Below are 23,961 nucleotides of genomic sequence, written 5' to 3'. Positions count from 1 at the left end.
AGAAGCTCGGTGATGGCGATGGTTTGCTAGCGGTGGCAGCCTCCTGCTGTCACCGTTCCTCTCCTGTTGCGAGAATAAGAGAGGGGAAACAGTTGGATCGAATGGGATAGGTGAAGCGGCAACATCAATGGTCTTCAGGGGTGTTTGGCTGGTTAACTCGACGGGAAGGAGGGATGGAGGGAATAGACGACCTTCGGCTCCTCCCTTCCACTGATCATAACAGGTTTGCTTCTTCTCTTTTTCTTTGATTGTTTCACAGTAGTGGGTAAAACCTAAGTGGATGTTTTAGGATGGTGCTGATTGCAGGGAAGGAAGACAGATTACAATAATCTCGGGGTGTTTGTTTGCTATGGTTTGATTTTGTTTGGATAGATATCGATGGTGTGTTTGGTTGGTTCATTTGACAGGGAAGTGAAGGAGAAGAAGAACAGCAACAAAACCTTAAGGTGTTTTGGGTGTTACTGTGAAACCCGTGGGAATGAAGAAAGATGGAAAGAGGGTTGTTGCCCTCTTGGATGAGTCCCTGGCAGCAATTGAAGGACAACAGAAGAAACAGACCCTTGGCGTATGATTTTGTATAAGTTGAAGCTTAGGAGCAATTTGTACAATAGTTGAGTAAGTGTGCAAAATTGTTGAGTAGTGTGCAAGTTTATCTTTATTTGGCCGTAAATTTAAGATTTGGCTGTAAATTTAAGAGCAGAGTAGAAGTTTCATTTTAATATTTTATATAATGAATTGTTTAAGAACAGAGTATAAATTTAAGATTTGGCTGTAAATTTAAAAGCAGAGTATAAGTTTCATTTTAATATTTTATATAATGAATTGTTTCATTATGTAATGTCACGTGTGTGTATTTGTTTGATTTGGTTTTAGAAGCTTTGTAATACCCCAATTATTTGTGTATTTGGATGAGTATTAATTTATTTTTACTAATTATGTACACTAGCGTACGTATTTGGAAAAATGATATATGATTTATATAAATATTTATATATTCAGTGTTGTTATATAATTTTAATTATATAACATATATGAATTGCATGATTGTCTTATATTGTATATTTTATCAAAACTCTAGTAGATACGTTTTGCATTTGGCCATAAAACATATCTCATACTTGTATATACGTACATATATCTAGTCTTTCACGATTTTATAAGTATTAGGCTATTCCACATCAACCGGATTTGGATGTATATATATTATTCTGGAATACATAACTAATAATAGAAATCATGTCGAAATAAATACTTTAATGTTTCATGATTCAAATCCTGAAAAACGTTTGATTTGTCAACTTTTATAATTACTTTTACCTAAAATATTTCAAATGTCAAATTAAATATTATGCTATAGTCTGAGTCCAAAAATGCTTTCAGAATCTCTATTTGAGGTGTGCAAGTTCATCAATTGATAGAAACGGTTTTAGTGGTTTTTAAGAAATCAGTATTATACTGGTTTTGGATTATTAAAACGGTCGTATCTTTTGCATACAAACTCCGTTTTAGACGTTCTTTATATTTTCGGAATTAGGGAAACATGTACTACGAGATTAGAATGTTTATATTGCTCACAACTGCTTAACACAGATTTTCAGTTTTTCACACACATTCCTATGGTTGCAGTTTGAGCTGTTTGATTGGTTTATCAATTTACACATTTGGAAGTAAAATACCATCTGGTATCTTATAATAGTTGAAATAACTCATTTATTTTATATTAAATGCACCAAAACTCAATGATTCAAACTACAAAGAGACTTACTGTGAACTTGACCGTTCACAGTCTTTGACCAAAATTCTGGGATGTCACAACTGCTGACCCTTCGGCTTCCCGAACTAACAATACCAAACATCACTTAGTACAATACAATAATCCTTCTTAGGGTAAAATGACCATTCTACCCCTAGTCCAACTTGGTCCATATCTAAGGCCCAAAACTAAGGCCCAATACTAGGTAAGCTTCCCAAGCCCACTAGTGGCCCACTAATGGCCCAATTTGATAAATCGGGCCCAATCCCTCTAATGGGCCTTACCCTAAGCCCAAACATCTTCTTGGCCCACATCATCTGACTTCTGCTGGCCCACTAAGGCCCAAAGTCCAAAGCATGGTCCAATCCGAGGCCCAAAAACACGAAGCCCAAACTGACAGAGTATGCGGGGCGTACACCCACGTACGCTAAGCGTACTAGGTAAGTGGTGAGTACATTAGGTGTACCTGCACGGACGCTCAGCGTAACCCCCCCCCCCCTATTAAGCCCTTTTCTCATTAAGTGCTTAATACTCCACTTCAGAAGCTACAATTACAGATCCTGGTCCTTTTCCATGTCTTAAACTATAAAGTCACTGACTTGGTGACTTCACTTGACCCAAACAAGCTCAAACTCCAAAAATGATGTATTACTTCCATGAAGATGGTCTTATCTCTTGCATGAATCCATTAAGACCATCAAGGTGTCAACTTTATGACCTAGGGAGTCATTTAGCACCAAGGGTGGCAACCCTTGGCCTGAAAATCGGATTGAACCACAAAGCTTCAACCTTTGGACCAAAATGGTCCAAAAACTCAATCTAAGAGATCTAAGAAGATAATCACCAAGTTTAGATCTTTATGTTGGATAAGGTGTATAAGTCCATAACTATTTCTGGTATGTACTTGACCCGACCCGACATGGTCCATTTGGGTTGCATGGCACCATGCAATTGGATAAACTAAAATGAGAGAAATAACACTTATGGTTTATTAATATATTATAAGTTCTAATATATTAATAATATTATTTAATTAGTTTGATCAAGAATTAATTTAGAATTAATTAAGTGATCAAAAGATAACTAATTAAATATATGGGTAGATTATGTAAATCTTCCATATCTTATATAGTGGGCTAAGAGGCTCCATGGATTATCAAGTTGGGTTCCACCCATAGGATGCTCCATGGATGCTCCATGGGAGTTACAAACCCATGGGTCATGGAAATGAAGAGTCATGACACATTAGGGTTTGCATGGTGTAACCCTAGATGTGTCAACACTATATAAGAAACTCATTCTCCACCAAAATAGGCTACACATAAGAAACAAGAGGGCTAGGCCGATTTTAGAAGTGTGTATTCTCTCTAAAGTCATTCCAAAAGCATTTGGTGTTGTGTGAAGCATTTGAGGCATCACACTTGGGGTGCTAGGCTCACAAGGTTTCAAGGATCATAAGCAACAACAAGGTAAGTTATTCTATCTTTCATGCAAGTTAAAATTTGTTCCCCATGTATGCTAGATAGGAATATAACCTTGGAATTCAACTTTGCATGATAATTAGACAAACATAGATCCAAGGTTATTAGGGTTGCATGTACACTTAGGAAGTGTTAGAATGCTCAAAACCCATCAGTGGTATCAGAGCCAGGTTTGTTTGTTGTTTTTTTTTTGTGCATACAGCTTGAAAAAAATCGTTTTTCTGTTTTCTGCTCGTATGAAATTTTGCACATTTATTGCTGGAAATGGACTAGAAACATTACCCTAAACTGTTTTGATGTTTTAAAGCTTGTTTTAGATGGTGTAATGTTTATGCTAATCCATTTACAATGGCAATTATTAAAATTACAAGTTTTTTTAAGTGTAATTTTTGATTCTTGAAAGTGTTCATATTCATGTTCTTGAACTTATGAAGATTAGATGATCATAGGAATTGTTTGTAACCTTCATGGTAGTTTAATTCATGATCATAATGTGTTTTAATGGAGTCCATAACTTGTCCTCAAGTTATGGAAAACCAAAAGTCTCACTTTTATTAAAGCCATTAAAAGAACACAAGAGTTATAAAAATGAAGAGTCTTAATTTTGATTACTCAATTAATTCATAAGTTATAAGAAATGAAAAGTTTTGGAAGTTTAGAAAACTTGCCCTCAAGTTTTGGAACATGTAAAGTCTTGATTAAAACTTTAGTTCCAACCCTTAGAATTTTAAAAGTTAAAATTCAACCCTTATACTTTATAATATTATAAGTTACTAATATATATATGTATAACGTCAAGTCGTCTTACCGCTAGTACGCCTCATTCACGAAGCCGGTCTATAAGGGGGGTATAAGGTTGTTGCCTATAAAATGGCAACTTAATGGGTGTCCACTCTCACCCACTGCTTCCTTGATCGGTGGAGGGTCGTTAGCCGAACGGGTAAGACAAGGACTTATAAATTCTCATTAAAAGTATGATGAATATTATAAAGTAACTAAATGCTTTTATTAAATTCTCAATCTTAGTTACTTTAGGAAAATGTGAATAAGGTGTTAATCCATGAAATTACACTTTACAGTTTGTTTAAGTCGTTGGTGGAGCGTGTGTGGTTAACCGGTACACTAACTTGGACTTAACAAGGTAGGTAAAGGGTGACTTAAGGTTTACCATAGCATCGGTGGAGCGTGTGTGGTTTACCGGCACATCGATTGAGTGATAAACCTTGAGGATACCAAGTGATTTGCATGGTTACTTCACACCTCGTTTTGTGATCCTCGGTATCCCAGTCACAAAACTTGGAGGGCACACTCGAGATTGAAACATGCCTTTGAAAAGTTCATTGAATCTCAAAAGAATCTAGGAATTTCTAAGAACCAATTAAAAACCTAATATTTATATTTCGATTTTCATGGTGGAAATTGGTGAATCGTCATTCACCTACCTTTCAAATATGTTATAGCTTGGATTACGACATACCTCTTCTAAGTTATAATATATTGTGATTGGATCCTAGCCTTAATATTACATTTGGGTGTTTTATTAAGGACTCTCTTAATATCTAAACTAATCTTGTTCTCTTCTTTCAGATGTCTTCAAACAATGCTGCTTCTGGCTCTAATCCTAATGGCTCCTTTACCCTTATGAACTTGTGTGGGAAAGTCACTTTTGATGGATCCAAATTCAATGAATGGATCAGAAACATCAAGATGATTACCCGCTACGAGGATAAATAATATGTCCTTGACAAGGAGCTTAAGGAGATTGATGAGACCACTGCAACTCCCCAGGAGATCGCTGACTTCCGGGCACATGAAAGGGATGCTACAAAAGTGGCATGCATCATGTTGGCCACCATTACAGCGGAACTCCAAAAGTCCTATGAGGACTTCTACCCTTTTGAAATGCACCAAGATCTGATGGAAAGATACCATCAAAGTGCACGACAAGAGAGGTATGAAATCATATGCTCTATCATAACAACCATGATGAAGGACGGGGAATCCGTCACGAGCCACATGCAGAAAATGCAAAGGTATGTGGATCGGTTGCTGAAGCTTAATGTGAACTTCCCCGAGGAGCTTGCAATAGATATCATTTTGCACTCCTTACCATCGTGCTATGATCAATTCCGCATGACATATCACATGAATAAGGAAGAGGTCACACTCAGCAAACTTCAGGGACTCCTCAAGACCGAAGAAACAGGTCTTAAGGGTAAGTCGGTTGTTAACACTCCTACTCCAAACTCCGCCCCGGTTTTGGCAATCGGGAAAGGTAGAGGGAAGAAGAGGAAGAGCTCTTCGAAGGGTACCAAGGCTAGGACCCTTGATGGCTCTTCTTCAAGTGGAACCAAGAAAGGTTTTGTCACTCCTTCTTCTGACCCTAAAGAGGCTGAATGCTTCTATTGCCATGAAAAGTCACATTGGAAGCGGAACTGCCCAAAGTACCAGCAAGATGTGAAGGATGGGAAAGTTAAACCCAACCATGCAGGTATTTACACTATCTTATCTAATAACTCACCCCATTCTAACTCTTGGGTCCTTGATACCGGTTGTGGTATTCATATCTGTTCTGATTTGCAGGGACTAAGAAGAAGTGAGAATGTGGAGCATGGAAGAATAAACTTAATCATGGGGAATAGGAAAGCTTTACCTGTCACCAAGATTGGAGTTTATACTTTATTGCTAAGTAGTGGGTTTAGTTTAGATTTGAATAAGTGTTGTTATTCGCCAGAAATGGCAAGAAACATTATTTCCTTTCATGCATTGTATAAACAAGGTTTCACCTTTTCATTTGATAATGAAGTTGGTTCGATTAATGCTTTCTTTAATAATGTTCTTTATTTTAAAGCATTACCTTGTGATGGCGTGTATGAAACTGTATCTGTGGTTGATAACTTAGGAAATAATGTATTGTGTATTGATTCTGTTAATAGTAATAACTTGGATAAAGCATCATTATGGCATTGTCGTCTTGGACATATAAGCAAGAAACGCATAGGCCAACTCCAAAAGGATGGAGTATTGGAGTCATTTGACCTAAAGTCAGATGATAGTTGCGAATCATGCTTACTTGGAAAAATGAAAAAGTCACCCTTCACAGGTTCTTGTGAGAGGGGTGAAGGTTTGTTGGATCTTATACACACAGATGTGTGTGGGCCCTTCAAACATGCCATAAGGGATGCTAATCATTATTATTTGACTTTTACTGATGATTACAGTAGATATGGATATGTCTACTTAATCAAGCATAAGTCAGAGACTTTTGAGAGGTTTAAAGAGTTTAAACAGGAAGTCGAGAATCAATTTGGCAGGAACATTAAGATGCTTCGATCCGATCAAGGTGGTGAGTATCTTAGTTCAGAGTTCCTCGACTATCTTAGGGAATGTGGGATTGTCTCACAATTGACACCTCCCAGGACACCGCAGTTGAATGGTGTAGCTGAGAGGCGTAATCGAACCTTGTTGGATATGGTTCGTTCCATGATGAGTCGAGCTTCGCTACCAATCTCATTTTGGGGGTATGCCTTAGAGACTGCCGCCCATATCCTTAATCTAGTTCCCACAAAGAAAGTTGCCAAAACTCCTCATGAGATGTGGACTGGTAAAGTACCCAAACTATACCACATTAAGATTTGGGGTTGCGAGGCTTTCGTGAGACGCGAGACTCATGATAAGCTTGAACCTCGAAGTGAGAGGTGTATTTTCATCGGCTACCCACAGAAATCCTTTGGTTACCTCTTCTACAGACCTAGTGAGAATGTGGTCTTTGTAGCTAGGAGGGCTTTCTTTCGAGAGAGAGAGAGTTCATAAGCCAAGGAGACAGTGGGAGGCAAGTTGACCTTGAAGAAATTCAAGAGTCAAGTGGTGAAGGAACTTCAAACCCTAGCACTCAACTTGAGGAGGAAACTTCTGTTGAGCCAATTGACAAGTCTGTACCTCTGAGGCGTTCCACAAGGGTTAGGAATGCACCTGAGCATTACTATGGATTCCATATTACTGCGGAAGGTGATACACTTATCAGTGATGTGACACTGATAGGTCTGGATGAACCTAACAGTTACGCGGAAGCCATGGCAGGCCCTGAGTCATCCAAGTGGAAAGAGGCAATGGACAGCGAGATACAGTCCATGTATGACAATCAAGTTTGGAACTTGGTTGAGAATGTACCAGGTCGTAAGACTGTAGGGTGCAAATGGATCTTCAAGAAGAAGACCGACATGGATGGTAATGTACACACTTATAAGGCACGACTGGTTGCAAAGGGTTTCTCACAAACTCCAGGAGTTGATTATGATGAGACCTTTTCTCCAGTGGCCAAGATTAAGTCTATTAGGGTTCTGTTAGCCATAGTCGCATTTCATGACTATGAAATATGGCAAATGGATGTCAAAACCGCTTTCCTTAATGGAAAGTTGGTTGAGGATGTTTACATGAGTCAGCCAGAGGGTTTTGTCAATACAGAGTACCCTAATAAAGTGTGTAAGCTTGAGAAATCCATTTATAGGTTAAAGCAAGCACCTCGCAGATGGAATCTTTGCTTTGATGAGAAAGTAAAAGAATTTGGCTTTTCTAGGAGTGAAGATGAATCTTGTGTATATGTCAAGGCTAGTGGGAGTATAGTTAGCTTTTTGGTATTGTATGTGGATGACATACTACTCATAGGAAATGACATCCCAACTCTGCAGGAAGTTAAGTCCTGGCTTGGGAAGTGTTTCTCTATGAAGGACCTAGGAGAAGCTGCCTATATTCTAAGGATAAGGATCTTGAGAGACCGGAGTAAAAGACTAATTGGACTTAGTCAGAGTACCTACTTGGATAAGGTGCTAAAGAGATTCGGCATGCAGGACTCCAAGAAAGGAGAGTTACCCATCCAGAGTAACGCCAGATTGAGTAAGACACAAAGCCCTAGTACTGAGGCTGAGATAGCATAAATGAGTCGAATACCTTATGCTTCGGCTGTAGGATCGATCATGTATGCTATGACGTGTACTCGACCTGATGTAGCCTTTTCTTTGAGCATGGTTAGCAGGTATCAGGGGAACCCTGGCAAGGCACACTGGACTGCGGTAAAGAATATCCTCAAGTACCTACGGAGGACTAAGGACTGGGTCCTTACCCTCGGTGGGAGTGAAGACTTGAGAGTTGTAGGGTATAGTGATGCTAGCTTTCAGACTGATAGGGATAATTTCCGCTCTCAGTCAGGCTGGGTCTTTACGTTAAACGGAGGAGCAATTTCTTGGAAGAGTTCCAAGCAAGAGACAGTGGCTGATTCAACGTGCGAATCAGAGTATATAGCAGCTAGCGAGGCAGCAAAGGAGGCGATATGGCTGAAGAACTTCATTGGAGACCTTGGAGTTGTACCAACTATTAAAGAGCCAACGGAAATTTTCTGTGATAGTGAAAGTGCAGTTGCCTTAGCCAAGGAACCAAGGGATCACGGGAGATCCAGACACATCGACAGAAAATACCATTTCATCAGACATCGAATAGAAGAAGGTCTCCTCGTGGCAAAGAGGGTATCATCGGATGAGAATCCAGCAGATCCCCTCACAAAGGGACTGACTCGGGTTAAGCATCTGCAGCATGCTCGGAGCATAGGGCTGAAGGATGATATTAGATTTAGTAGTTAGATAACCTTGAAATTTGTAAAGTGTAATTGACATTAGATGATGAATAAAAGGTGTTTTATTTATGAGTAAAGTGTTGCTATCTCTTGTCGATCGTTTACTATATTTCTTTTGCATGTTTTGACTTCCAGAATAATTATGTTTGGTATATCATATTATTCGAACCTCCACAGTCGGTCATATGTCGGAAGTAGGTATGAATCAAGACTATCATGATTGGTTGCAGAGGTCTAAGTTGTTGGACATGGCTACAACACTCATGAGTGCTCATAAGTTCTGAGCATTGGACTCAACCCACGCTCACTGGAATCACTTCATGGAATTTATCTCGAGTGATCGTGAGACGGTAATATCATATAAGTCTTCAAACCTAGAGATATGATTTGTTACTTATGAGTTGGTTATGCATTGATTGTACGTTAACGTATTGGTAACTCGATGTTATAAAACGTGCTTTTGTGTATAATTCAATGAGTGGTAGAACAAACATATGAGTCGAAGTTTATCTGTTCCTTCTTGGATTAGAAGCTGATATTTGGGCCCCTCGATGATTTTGTTTTGACCTATGTACCGGGCCCGGTCAGAACTAAGTTGATGTGTTCAATTAAGTTCTTTGTCAAACAAATCGGAAATCGGGAAACAAACTGCTGGACAATAAGTAAGACATTGTTCCATGTATTTGTCCGGCTGATATCTAGAATAGAGGATTATATGATCACTTATCTTAAATGGCGTATCATCATCTTCTCAGTTCCGAGAGACCTTGAAAGAGCTACGATTGCCGATCGGTTCCTGAAGTATTGCAGTTATAGTTATTAGACTTATCCAAGTGGGAGACTGTTGGATAAGGTGTATAAGTCCATAACTATTTTTGGTATGTACTTGACCCGACCCGACATGGTCCATTTGGGTTGCATGGCACCATGCAATTGGATAAACTAAAATGAGAGAAATAACACTTATGGTTTATTAATATATTATAAGTTCTAATATATTAATAATATTATTTAATTAGTTTGATCAAGAATTAATTTAGAATTAATTAAGTGATCAAAAGATAACTAATTAAATATATGGGTAGATTATGTAAATCTTCCATATCTTATATAGTGGGCTAAGAGGCTCCATGGATTATCAAGTTGGGTTCCACCCATAGGATGCTCCATGGGAGTTACAAACCCATGGGTCATGGAAATGAAGAGTCATGACACATTAGGGTTTGCATGGTGTAACCCTAGATGTGTCAACACTATATAAGAAACCTATTCTCCACCAAAATAGGCTACACATAAGAAACAAGAGGGCTAGGCCGATTTTAGAAGTGTGTATTCTCTCTAAAGTCATTCCAAAAGCATTTGGTGTTGTGTGAAGCATTTGAGGCATCACACTTGGGGTGCTAGGCTCACAAGGTTTCAAGGATCATAAGCAACAACAAGGTAAGTTATTCTATCTTTCATGCAAGTTAAAATTTGTTCCCCATGTATGCTAGATAGGAATATAACCTTGGAATTCAACTTTGCATGATAATTAGACAAACATAGATCCAAGGTTATTAGGGTTGCATGTACACTTAGGAAGTGTTAGAATGCTCAAAACCCATCACTTTATACCTTGAAATGGCTAGAAATGAAGCAACAATCCCAGATCTGCAACCTCTCCTTTGAACCGCCACCTTTCCTTGATCCTTTCTCGTTTGGAAAATGGATCCACAACACCAAGATGCTTCTCTAGTGACCTTCTATGCTCCAAGAACACTCAAATATGGATTAGGGTTTTGTAGTAGCTCCCTTAGGGTGGAAATGGAGGCTGCCCTTCGAGACATAAGGTTCTTTATATAGGGCTCAACCCTAAAATTACGGTTTGGGAACTCTTAGCGTACGCTGGGCGTACTTCTCGTACGCTAGGCGTACGCACCTCCGCACCCGCGATCATTTTCCTCTATACGCTGGGCGTACTCTTGCGCTGGCCACCTTGCATGCATGGTCCTTTCTTGCCATCTTTCTCCATTAAGGACCAATATTGCCAATAACTTCAAAGTGCTATAAATCCTTCGTTCTAAGTCCGTTTCCGACGAACTTTATATCCACGAAAATATGGCGAGAAGCCCTACGCCTCTAGCGACACACCCCGACCCAAAACCTCTCGAATAAAAACTCAAAACCCATAAAAGACCAAAACGCCCATAGCCTTGGCCTCTGAAATCCATAAATGAATACTTTCAGAACAGGGTGTTACATGGATGAGTTATGGCCGCTGGAAGATCGTTGATGTCAATGGCTTTCTCTTGGGTGAACATAAGAAATTAGATGAAGACCTTTACATTAGTATAGAATAATATAAATTGGAAACATAGTTTGGTTAACTTATTGTAGCATCCTACTTTATTATGGTTGTTTATTTTAAAATATTAAATATGGACCACTTTCTGTTATTTCTTACAAAACAGGGACCATTTTGATAAAACTTTAACGACTTTTTTAGTATAAAAAGTGGCAGATCCCATATGCTACATAATCACTATGAGCAGGCAGCCACCAATTCCAGAAGAGTTAATTCGGAAGTCAGTTAACAACCACATGGCCAACAATCACTTTGCGAAAGTGAATGGTCAAAAAGGAATCGGATAAGCACAAAAGGCCCAACCTAGCCCCATTTTCAATGTACAAGTTCCAGTGCGTAACGTACAAGTCATTTAGCTAGGTTGCCTTGGTTTTAAAATGAAAACACAAACGTATTATTTCTCATGTTTTTAAAATAGAATTTGGCGTCTAATGAAAATAAATTGAATAGAACAAAACAAAAATTGTGATAATATCTTGGATTCTTTGTCTATATTGTTTATATCTAGAAACAAGTTTTTCAAAGCCTTTTAGTTTTTCTAAAAAAAATTAAGAAAAAAAAAACTATGTTCAAAATACGAGCCAAAAGTTTCTCATTCAAAAATAATTTCAAATAATTTTTTTTAATATAAGAGCATTTAAATTTTATTATTTTTGTTTTATAGAATTTACATATTCAAAAACCAATTGTTTTCATCACAATTCAACACTAAATAAAAGTTACACATTTGGGCTATCGATCATCAACTTATAATTAAAACATGCTATTGGTTTTTAGTAAAATTAAACAATTTAACCTCCTTTTTATAGATCTCTATGATTAACAATTTATAACTATACACACTAATTCGTTTGCCGTTTCCAAAAAAAACTAAACACACTAAAACAGTAAATCTCTATGATTAGCATCTGGTAAACTAAAACACACTGAAACAATAACAACTCGAAAAGAAAGAATCACACAATGGGTGGTGGTGGAGTTTCCCAAATATCAAACATATTAAAACATGGACCATTCATGTATTTGCAATGTACTTTCTAAGTATATTGCTGTAATTGTCAATAATTTAAACTGATTTGTGCAGAATGCTATATTTTCACTGATTTGTGTATTGTAGCTTTTTTTAAATTGTATTTTACTTTTTACAACTTTTTACAAACTTATTTATTTGATATTAACTTGCTTTGTATGTTTCCATTTTGATAAAACTTTAAAAACATGATTTTTTTTTTGAAAGTTATTATCACAGGGACCATTCATGTATTTGCAATTATTTCATATTAAAACAGGGACCATTTACGTTTATTTTTTTTTCAGTTTATTACCTTTGTCAAATATAGTATCTTACAGTTATTTTTATTCTAAATGAATTAAAATAATGATGTTATATTACACAATTTTTTAAACTTTGAAAAAACACGGACCTTTTCTGTAAATTTTTAAAAATACGGAGAGTTTTTGTATTATATTCTTTAAATTACAACTAAGCATTTAAATTAAGTTGTATTCTTTAAACCATTTTCCAAAAAAAAATTAAAAATAAAAATAAAAATAAATAAATGATGAACAATCAGATTATAAAAACAATCAGATAAGCATTTAAATTATGTATTTTCAAAATTTATAATAAAAACAATCAGATAAGCAACAAATATTCTATCTTATCTTATCTAAGAAATCAAATAAACTAACTGTGTGATTTATCTCTACAAACTAATTTCAAATTTTAAAAATCAAAATTTAAATAGTGGATATATATTATCTCTTTGTAAAATCATAGATATGTATATATATACTACATTCACCCGCCAAAATCCAAACATCTTATTCACGTCTGATATTGCAACAATCGTATAGTATGTTCAGTTTTTGATTTATTGTTTTGTCTTTTGATTTTGTTTTATGCTCTCGATTGTTATTTACTAATCTTTATCTTACTTGACAGCCATCATGAAGACACTTAACAAATGTAACAATAAGGAAGAACATGAAATTGATGAAAAACTACAAGGTTGTCTCCTCCAAAAACAAACTAAACGTCAAAGAGCACTTGAAAACTGGAAATGGGACCAGCTGATTGATGTTGTAAGTTCCGAGAATGAAGGGTTGGTGTAACATCCCAAAATTTAGAAGTATGATTGAAGGATTTAAGTGTAAATTGAAGAAGGTACTCGACGAGTAGGTATGCTTACTCGTCTAGTCGGAGCGGGTTCGGGTCGCGATTTAAGTGACCAACTCGCCGAGCCGGCAGCAGGACTCGACGAGTTGGTGCTGAAAAGAGAAAACCCTAATCTTAAGGGTTGCACCCTATTTAAAGGACCATATTCCCTCCCTTCAGCCTCCTTATTGCCCTTGAGAGTCAGTAAACCCTAAAAATCGTGTGAGCTTCCATTGTTAAAGAGATTTGAGCTTTGGAGGAGGAATTTTGATAAGGGAGCTTGAACATCAAGGGATTGGTGTAGATCCAGAATCTACTTCAGCTTGGGCACATTTTGGAGGTAACAAGCTGTTACCTTGACTCTATTGCATTTATATCTATTCAAGAATGAGATTTGGGGCCATTTTGGCATGTTAAGGACCTATTTCGGGTTAGGGGTCTAGATCTGAGGTTGCTACTTCAGATTTAGACTTGTCTTGGTCCAGAAACCCACAAAGTATCAGCCCTTGGTTTGTTGGTGAAGCATCCTTGTCTTAAACCTTAGCCCTAGATTGATTTGGGCCTATAGCTCCTTGTTTCCACGTAAAGTTTGCAACTTTACGTGAGAGTCATGCTCTAGAAGAGTGGATCTACAGTTTGGAGCCCCTGCATGACTCGAAAAGCCTCTGTATGGATAAAGGACTGAAGAGACTCGACGAGTCACTTGGGTGGACTCGGCGAGTCATATGAAGATAGGCATGAATTCGACGAGTTGGAGGAACAACTCGGCGAGTCTGTTGAAGATTGTCGTGGACTCGGCGAGTCTGTTCTTGGACTCGGCGAGTCAGGACGCAAAACCCCAACCTGTTCTGGTTAAGACTCAGATCGGTGAGTTGAGTGGTGACTCAGTGAGTTGGGCATGATAGGACTCAGAGATTATTGAACTCGACGAGTCATGGGGTTACTCGGCGAGTCGAGTCGTGATATGGGAGTTCTCTGAGTTTAGGAACTCGGCGAGTCAGCGGGTTGACTCGGCGAGTAGGGTCAATCAGGAAGGTTGACTTTGGCCAGGACTTTGACTTTGACCAATTTGACCTTCAAGGGTATTATGGTAATTTGGATATTTATGTCAATGGATCATTGATGTCTATAGGTATTGGAGTTTGGGGCAGTGCTTCGGGATTGTGCTTTCGTGGTTCGGTTCGACAGTTGCAAGGTGAGTTATCCTCACTATACCCAAGGGTCTAAGGCACCAAGGCCGTCCCTTTGATTGTTATTTGAGATAGTTACTATTGTGATATGTTAGTTGGCATCCTGGTAGATAGGATGGTTATATGATGGTATGCTTTGTTAGATCGGTATTCTGGTAGATTGGATGTGGCTATGCTTAGTGACCTGTAGTTGGTCTGACTGTCTGTATGCTGGTAGGAGATTACATGTTATATGTGCACGTGTTGAGCAGTAATAGAGGGTATTCCATCCCGGTAGGATGATAGGGCCCTAGTATGTTGTCTTGTAGACTGTTATATGATTATTTGATAGGTGCACATGTTTGCTAGTATGTGGGCATTCCAACCCGATGGTTGTGGGCCAGGAGTATTCCATCCCGGTAGGATGATTGGACTCATAGTAGGTGGGCATTCCAACCCGATGGTTGTGGGCTAGGAGTATTCCATCCCGGTAGGATGATTGGACTCATAGTAGGTGGGCATTCCAACCTGATGGTTGAGGGCCTGGGGTATTCCATCCCGAGGGATGATTGGACCCATAGTAGTTATTATATGTATAGGTGTGTGGGTATTCCAACCTGATGGTTGTGGGCCGAGAGTATTCCATCCCGAGGATGATTGGACTCATAGTAGGTGGGCATTCCAGCCTGATGGTTGAGGGCCTGGGGTATTCCATCCCGAGGGATGATTGGACCCATAGTAGTTATTGTATATATAGGTGTGTCGGCATTCCAACCCGATGGTTGTGGGCCGAGAGTATTCCATCCCGAGGATGATTGGACTCGTAGTATGTTGGCATTCCAACCCGATGGTTGAGGGCCTGGGGTATTCCAACCTGACGGTTGATTGGACCCATAGTATGCTGTTCATTGCTGTATTTGTATGTTTATGTGTGTACGGGTATTTTGGGGGAACTCACTAAGCTTTCGATCTTACGGTTTCAGTTTATTGTTTCAGGTACATCAGGTGATCGTGGCAAGGCAAAGGCGTGATCGTACCGCTCCTCATATTTCATGATTTTGGGATTTGGTTCTGGGGATACTCTGATGTTTAAACTATTTTGAAAACAAGTTGTAATAACTGAATGATTTTTGAATGGGTTGAAATGTTTTAAATTGGCTTGAATTTTATGGGTGTTACAAGTTGGTATCAGAGCCTTGGTTTGAGTGAATTGGAGGAACATTCGTGTGAATCCAGTCTCAAATCAAGGAAAGATTTTTAAATGGTTTTCAAAATAAGTAAAGGAGGATGCAGAGGGTACGATCAGCCGGAGCCAGTAAGTAGACCCCAAAATACCATACAGTTATTTGATTATGTGATATGTTAGAACAGCATGCTAGAGGTAGGCTAGGGATCTTCAGGAATTGCATGATAGAATTGCCTGATTACATGATGCCTGTTAGCCTAGGGTTTTCCTTATATGAAATTGACATCATTACTGTAGTTATTTAGTGTAGGCATCACGGTTATACATAACTAAGATCTTATAGCCTGAGAATGTTTGATTTGGCCTTATGTTCTGTTCTTGTCTGATTGGGAGCTTAGGGTAGGATTGGATATTCGAAAGTCTATAGGGTTCAGTGTTATGTATGGCTAGCATACACTAGGGTTGCAGGGATTGATGGAAGTTTCATGGATGGGTGGGTTGTGTGAGGCCGGGAGGCCAGTATGAGATATTTAGCATTCCTCTAGGAGTGGGGATTGAATGCTCGCTATGTTTATGTATATTGTTAAGGTGTTGTGGTGATACTTGAGACAAATATGGGTAGGTGTGGAAGGTAGTATGGGCCCGTACTACTGAAAGCACAGGACCCATACGCGTAACAAGGAAGTCACAACCCCTAGGGTTTAGAAGGGAGTTGGTCCCCGGTTATCTAGGCGGATTGTCTGATATCTTCCTCTTCTATTTTCAGTATGGTGATTACGAGGCGTGTCGTGACTGGATCCGGATCGGGATCATGACAGGGTGAGCAGGAGGCCCCAGTGGCACCTGAGATTATCGGCCAGGGGGAGCCAGTGTTGACAGAGGATCGGGTCAGGGAGATCATCCGCGAGGAGGTGGTCGAGATTGTCCGGGGTCAGATCCCGGAGTTTTTTGGGACTATTAAGTCCGCTATGAGGGAGTACTTCGATGATCGTTATGCAGCTCTTACTGAGACGGCTGCCGCGGTAACTACAGCGGTAGGGGGGAGCCGGTTGGGGCTTCCAGTACCGGGACTTCGATAATACGAAGCCCCTACCTTCGATGGGATTCAGGATCCGATCGTTGCTATGAGATGGTTGTCGGATGTGGAGGGATGTTTCTTCACGTGTTCGTGCCCTGCTGAGCAGAGGGTGAGGTGTGCTCTGAACCTTTTGAGGCTCGGGGCGAAGGATTGGTGGAGGTTGACTACGGGATCATACTCTGACGTGCAGCGAGCTGCGGTGACTTGGGATCAGTTTTGGGATATGTTTAGTACTCGTTATGTTCCACGGGTAGAGCGGGAGAGATTGGATCAGGAGTTTTTGGAGCTTATACAGGATTCAGAGTCGGTGACGGAGATCACCAGGATGTTTACGGAGAGGGCGATGTTCTGCCCTGAGTTTGCTTCGGAGCAGGCTCAGATGACCAGGTATCTGAGCATGCTCAAGAGGGACATCAGACAGTTTGTGTCCACTCAGAGATGTGATACTTTGTTGGAGTTGCAGGAGGCCGCCAGGCGGCGCGAGTTAGAGATTGAGCTCCAGCTGAGGGAGCAGAGGCAGGCCCCGGTGCAGTCGCAGCCTGCGCCGAAATGGATGAGGGCTGCTGATTATCGTCAGGAAAGTCAAAGGAGTCGCACTTGTGGGAAGTGCGGTAAGGTACATGACGGAGTTTGTCGATTTTCTTCTGGGTGCCACAAGTGTGGCAAGGAGGGCCACATAGCCAGGGATTGCAGGCAGCATGCTCCAGCTGCCGGAGTCCGACTTTGTTATCATTGTGATCAGGTGGTCCATATTAAGGCCCAGTGTCCTCTCTTGGCGGCCAGGCCAGTGTAGGTCCCAGCACCAGCCACTTTGAGACTTACTGATGGGGGTCAGGGTCGAGCAGAGCCTCCAAAGGCTCCAGGGCGTGCTTATCAGCTTGTGGCCGAGGAGATCGGGACAACGCCAGAGGTGACAGCTGGTATGTCTTTTCTTCTAATCTTGTTCATGTTATTATGAGTTGTTTGTCTCCTGCATAAGTTATTAGAGCATAGTAGATGATAGTGTGAAGTTATTATTGAGAAATTATAGAGGGGTAGTATCTGGTGACGCATTCAAGAGAGAGGAAGGACATGATCCAGAGATTCGGAATCATCAACGGGAACTCGGAGCCCTTGAAGTTCGTTGTCTTGGATTGGGACAATTGATTCGCGTACCAGTTTCGCCGCCGGTAGACAGTAGTTAGTGCTCTAAGTGGGGGAGAATTGGAAATTCTAGGATGGGGCGTGGTTTGGAAGGAAGTCGCCTGACGCAGTTTGGATGTCGGTTACGGGAAGGGGTGCGATGAGGCGTTCCAGTTATGGTAATAACTCTGTATGAATGGTGGATCTTTGAGCGAGCAGTGAGGATACTGCTATGCTATGACAATCAATGGGGTTGTTCCCAAGTGTCGAAAATGTTGAGGAGCATGCGGAAGACTCTTTATGGATTGTAGGTTATGCAATCAGTCTGAGTATATATATATATATATATATATATATATATATATATATATATGTTATGGGATAGCGACGTGCTCCACAAGTGTACGATGTAGAGTGAGGTTCCGACATTTCGGCACCAACTGATGATGCGAAATCATGGTTCAGGTCTCCTTGGAAGATGAGAAGGTGAGTAGCTCCAGATTGGAGATTTGAACAGAGGAGCTAGAGATAGCGGCGTTGTTAGACTCGGGAGCAGTCTAGACTGGCGCTGAGAACCGTGTGAGGATATTCCAGTCGTAGGTCGTGGACCTAGAGATCGCGATAGTAATGTTCCATGTCATAGTACGTTTGGAGTAGACGTGATGTCGAGATTTGGGTGAGTTACACTCGGTTGTGTCGAATCAGAGTAGATTGAGGGAGCTGCAAGGTTGGATCCTTGGGCTTCAAGTATGGTTGTAGGCATGGGTTATGTGAGTAGTGGTATTTCAATCTAGGGTATTCCATCATGAGGATGACCAGACCCTATGATTGTTTGGACCTGGTGTGTTTGGTATTCCAACCCGAGGGTTGATTGGGCCACACATGCGTGAGAATGCGAGGGTATACCATCCTTGGGATGACTGGACCCGTTATAGGCGTACCTGGTATTCCAGCCCGAGGCTGATTGGGCTAGGTACAAATGGTTATGTGATATGGCTGGTTGATTCATGGGAGTTGCTAGAAGCTGAAGGATGCAGTATCCTGTCATTGTGAAAAGGGAATAGATTCGGGATGGGAACAAGATTCGTTCCCTATTGCAGGTTATCCGGGTTATCGCCAATTTTGGGCGGAGGAAAGGGGGATTAGTGTTATAGCAGAGCTCAGTGGATTATTGTGGTGTCTAACTTTCGCAAGTCTCGAAGGTGTGTTCACGTCAGGAAGGTGACAGTATCAGCGGGAGATACTGGATTGATGTGTTCTGACATTAAGTAGAAAAGGCCGGTGGTCGGCCGAGAGTATTGGCAAGGATAACACACGAGAAGAAGTTAATTTAAAAGGGGTACAATGGTAGGGTCTGGAAGGACTTGAGTTGATTGGGAAATCGGAGTCTGCAGTGCAAGAGGTATATTCAGAATCGTATACTGCAGTAGGCTTCGAGGACGAAGCCTAATTTAAGTGGGGGAGAGTTGTAACATCCCAAAATTTATAAGTATGATTGAAGGACTTAAGTGTAAATTGAAGAAGGTACTCGACGAGTAGGTATGCTTACTCGTCGAGTCGGAGCGGGTTCGGGTCGCGAGTTAAGTGACCAACTCATCGAGCCGGCAGCTGGACTCAACGAGTTGCTGCTGAAAAGAGAAAACCCTAATCTTAAGGGTTGCACCCTATTTAAAGGACCATATGCCTTCCCTTCAGCCTCCTTATTGCCCTTGAGAGTCAGTAAACCCTAAAAATCGTGTGAGCTTCCATTGTTAAAGAGATTTTAGCTTTGGAGGAGGAATTTTGAGAAGGGAGCTTGAAGATCAAGAGGCTAGCATCAAGGGATTGGTGTAGATCCAGAATCTACTTCAGCGTGGCCACATTTTGGAGGTAACAAGCTGTTACCTTGACTCTATTGCATTTATATCTATTCAAGAATGAGATTTGGGGCCATTTTGGCATGTTAAGGACCTATTTCGGGTTAGGGGTCTAGATCTGAGGTTGCTACTTCAGATCTAGAATTGTCTTGGTCCAGAAACCCACAAAGTATCAGCCCTTGGTTTGTTGGTGAAGCATCCTTGTCTTAAAACTTAGCCCTAGATTGATTTGGGCCTATAGCTCCTTGTTCCCACGTAAAGTTTGCAACTTTACGTGAGAGTCATGCTCTAGAAGAGTGGATCTACAGTTTGGAGCCCCTGCATGACTCGAAAAGCCTCTGTATGGATAAAGGACTGAAGAGACTCGACGAGTCACTTGGGTGGACTCGGCGAGTCATATGAAGATAGGCATGAACTCGACGAGTTGGAGGAACAACTCGGCGAGTCTGTTGAAGATTGTCGTGGACTCGGCGAGTCTGTTCTTGGACTCGGCGAGTCAGGACGCAAAACCCCAACCTCTTCTGGTTAAGACTCAGATCAGTGAGTTGAGTGGTGACTCAGTGAGTTGGGCATGATAGGACTCAGAGATTGTTGAACTCGACGAGTCATGGGGTGACTCGGCGAGTCGAGTCGTGATATGGGAGTTCTCTGAGTTTAGGAACTGGGCGAGTCAGCGGGTTGACTCGGCGAGTAGGGTCAATCAGGAAGGTTGACTTTGGCCAGGACTTTGACTTTGACCAATTTTACCTTCAAGGGTATTATGGTAATTTTGATATTTATGTCAATGGATCATTGATGGCTATAGGTGTTGGAGTTTGGGGCAGTGCTTCGGGATTGTACTTTCGTGGTTCGGTTCGGCAGTTGCAAGGTGAGTTATCCTCACTATACCCAAGGGTCTAAGGCACCAAGGCCGACCCTTTGATTGTTATTTGAGATAGTTACTATTGTGATATGTTAGTTGGCATCCTGGTAGATAGGATGGTTATATGATGGTATGCTCTGTTAGATCGGTATTCTGGTAGATTGGATGTGGCTATGCTTAGTGACCTGTAGTTGGTCTGACTGTCTGTATGCTGGTAGGAGATTACATGTTATATGTGCACGTGTTGAGCAGTAATAGAGGGTATTCCATCCCGGTAGGATGATAGGGCCCTAGTATGTTGTCTTGTAGACTGTTATATGATTATTTGATAGGTGCACATGTTTGCTAGTATGTGGGCATTCCAACCCGATGGTTGTGGGCCAGGAGTATTCCATCCCGGTAGGATGATTGGACTCATAGTAGGTGGGCATTCCAACCCGATGGTTGTGGGCTAGGAGTATTCCATCCCGGTAGGATGATTGGACTCATAGTAGGTGGGCATTCCAACCTGATGGTTGAGGGCCTGGGGTATTCCATCCCGAGGGATGATTGGACCCATAGTAGTTATTGTATGTATAGGTGTGTGGGTATTCCAACCTGATGGTTGTGGGCCGAGAGTATTCCATCCCGAGGATGATTGGACTCGTAGTATGTTGGCATTCCAACCCGATGGTTGAGGGCATGGGGTATTCCAACCTGACGGTTGATTGGACCCATAGTATGCTGTTCATTGCTGTATTTGTATGGTTATGTGTGTACGGGTATTTTGGGGGAACTCACTAAGCTTTAGAGCTTACGGTTTCAGTTTATTGTTTCAGGTACATTAGGTGATTGTGGCAAGGCAAAGGCGTGATCGTACCGCTCCTCATATTTCATGATTTTGGGATTTGGTTCTGGGGATACTCTGATGTTTAAACTATTTTGAAAACAAGTTGTAATAACTGAATGGTTTTTGAATGGGTTGAAATGTTTTAAATTGGCTTGAATTTTATGGGTGTTACAGTTGGCACCTTCTGCTGTGGACACATCAGATACAGCAGACTCGACATTTACAAAAAGAAACAAAATACCCCGAGTCACTGTTCAGACCTGAAACCGGTTTTTTAGAGTCGGTGATGATTTACCTTATGTCGGGTTAGTTATTATTTCATGCAATATTAATTTTTTTTTCATATTTTTAAAAAAATTAATCTGTTTCTTAATTTTATTTATGACTTCTAATGAAGTTATTTAATATTTTGGTGTATTCTTTACTACTATATTCAAAGTACTTATTAATCACTACATTTAATTTTTTGTAACATTTAGGTGTCTATTTATTACATTTGAAATTGTTATTTACAGAGAAGAGTTGCAGTTACCTGTAGGTATGACCCAGCCATATCGGGTTGAAGATGATGTAGGTGTGACCCAGCCACAACCGGTTGAAGATGAAGTAGGTGTGACCGAGCCACATCCGGTTGAAGATGATGTAGGTGTGAGCCAGCCACATCCATTCGTAGATAGTGATGAGGATATGTATAATCTGTTTAAAGATTATATATATTAGTATGTTTAATCGTAATGCCTAATAATAAAAATGAATGTGAATTCATTTTTATGTTGGTATTGAACGAGCCTAGGAATAAATATCTTTAGTTAGTATTTTTTTAGTATTTCTAATGAGTCTTGGTTTTAGCAATTTGGTATGTTTATGGTTTTAGCTACTTGGATATTGGCATTTTAAGTAGTTTTTATTGATTATTATTGAATTTTGTTTTTTATTGACATTCTTTTTATTGATTATTATTGAATTCTGTTTTCAAATTTATACATGTTATCGTAAGTATCTATACAAAGTAACTATAAATTTTGAAAATGATGTTCGATTAGTTCATAATATATCATCCTACTTTCACAAATAATTATTATTTTACAAAATGAACATTTTAAACTACCTCAATCGTAGAATATTCATAAGCAAAACTCATGTAACAAATTGAAATTTTCATTTGCAAACAAACACAACAAATATTATGTAATACTCAGTTATCTATTTATTGGCACACACAAAAATAATTACTTGTAAAGAAAAAAAATAAGAATACAAGAGGAAAGTCATACTTTAATCATTTTTCATATCTTGAACAAGTGCAATACCAAAATCATAAAACAACACAAAAAACAATTAACATAACGAGGGAGAAAAAGAAACACATTAAGAGCTTAACATCATGTCTTAAATATAGAACATAAAGTCCTTGCAAGATAGAAGGTAAGGGTATTATGGTCATATCTGTTTTTTATAAATAACTTTAAAATATAAAAAAGGATTATAAAATATTAACAAAATAGATTTATACAAATCTGATATTTTAAAAGATAAATAATGGAAAATATGATATTTACTTTCATAAATTTAAATAAGTTGCTATTTCTTAAGGTTAACTAAAAGTAAGTTTGTATTTTCTTGTGATCATTCATATATGTTTTTTATTCGATTATTTGGACAACCATTACATAGATAAAAAATTTCATTACAACATGTTACTTTCAATTTTTCCAAAGTACAATGCTCTTACAGGAAAAATTAAAGTATAATACTATAATTTAAAATTTTATTTTTTATATTTACAATATGTATTTATTAAATTATAAATTTTGAAAATCAAAATTTTTAAAATGGATATGACAAAAGAAAATATATGAATTTTAAAATTTTTATATTATCCCTAATTTCAAATTTAAAAAACATATCCTAAACTTTCTACATTATCTATCCTAACTAAATAAATGTTGGATATGTTTCATTGACTATTTCTTATCCCTCCAAATTAATATATATATATATATATATATATATATATATATATATATATATATATATATTGCGCCATTTTTAAGTCTCTTATCACATTCTCATTCGTCTCCTGTTCCTGCAAAATGTATGTTTTTCTTATGGTTTTGTTTGTAAGTTCTTAATTATTGGTTTAAAGTGTTATAAAAATTAAAAGTGCATATTTCTTCATTCTACAGCCGCAATCAAGAGTTTTTCCCTTTATTAATCAAAGTCAAACAGGTATGTCTTTCATGTTTTTAAGCCTTTTGTTTTTGTAATTTGCTAAATTAAGTAGTATGCATTACATTAATATGTTTATGTTTCATTGATTTTACTTCTTCAAACATTTTTATCCTACATAACATACTATATGACCATATGTTTGCCTAATTACATGTGACCAATTATTTGAACAATGTAGTCACTTTGTGTATGTATGCTTTTAATTTTTATCAACAAATATCATATAGAATAAACAATTTTCTAAAATATTTAATAATGCAATCCA

At 39.2% G+C, this 23,961-nt stretch overlaps 1 long non-coding RNA gene across 2 annotated transcripts; it reads left to right on the top strand.

Moving 5' to 3' along the window:
* The first annotated feature begins 91 nt into the window (after nt 1-91).
* On the top strand, nt 92-731 carry LOC145131661 (uncharacterized). Of its 2 annotated transcripts, none has more exons than XR_013717805.1 (2): nt 92-223; nt 307-731. It is a non-coding gene; the product is annotated as an uncharacterized LOC145131661 (long non-coding RNA). The 2 variants fall into 2 exon arrangements; XR_013717806.1 differs by having other exon boundaries at nt 116-223; nt 290-731.
* The last annotated feature ends 23,230 nt before the right edge of the window (nt 732-23,961 follow it).

This window comes from Lactuca virosa, chromosome 8, assembly GCF_052849685.1.
Source record: "Lactuca virosa cultivar CGN04683 chromosome 8, Lactuca_virosa_CGN04683_v6, whole genome shotgun sequence".
Lineage (NCBI taxonomy): Eukaryota > Viridiplantae > Streptophyta > Magnoliopsida > Asterales > Asteraceae > Lactuca > Lactuca virosa.
Note: the sequence above shows the minus strand (reverse complement) of the source record. Positions and strands in the feature narration are given on the sequence as shown.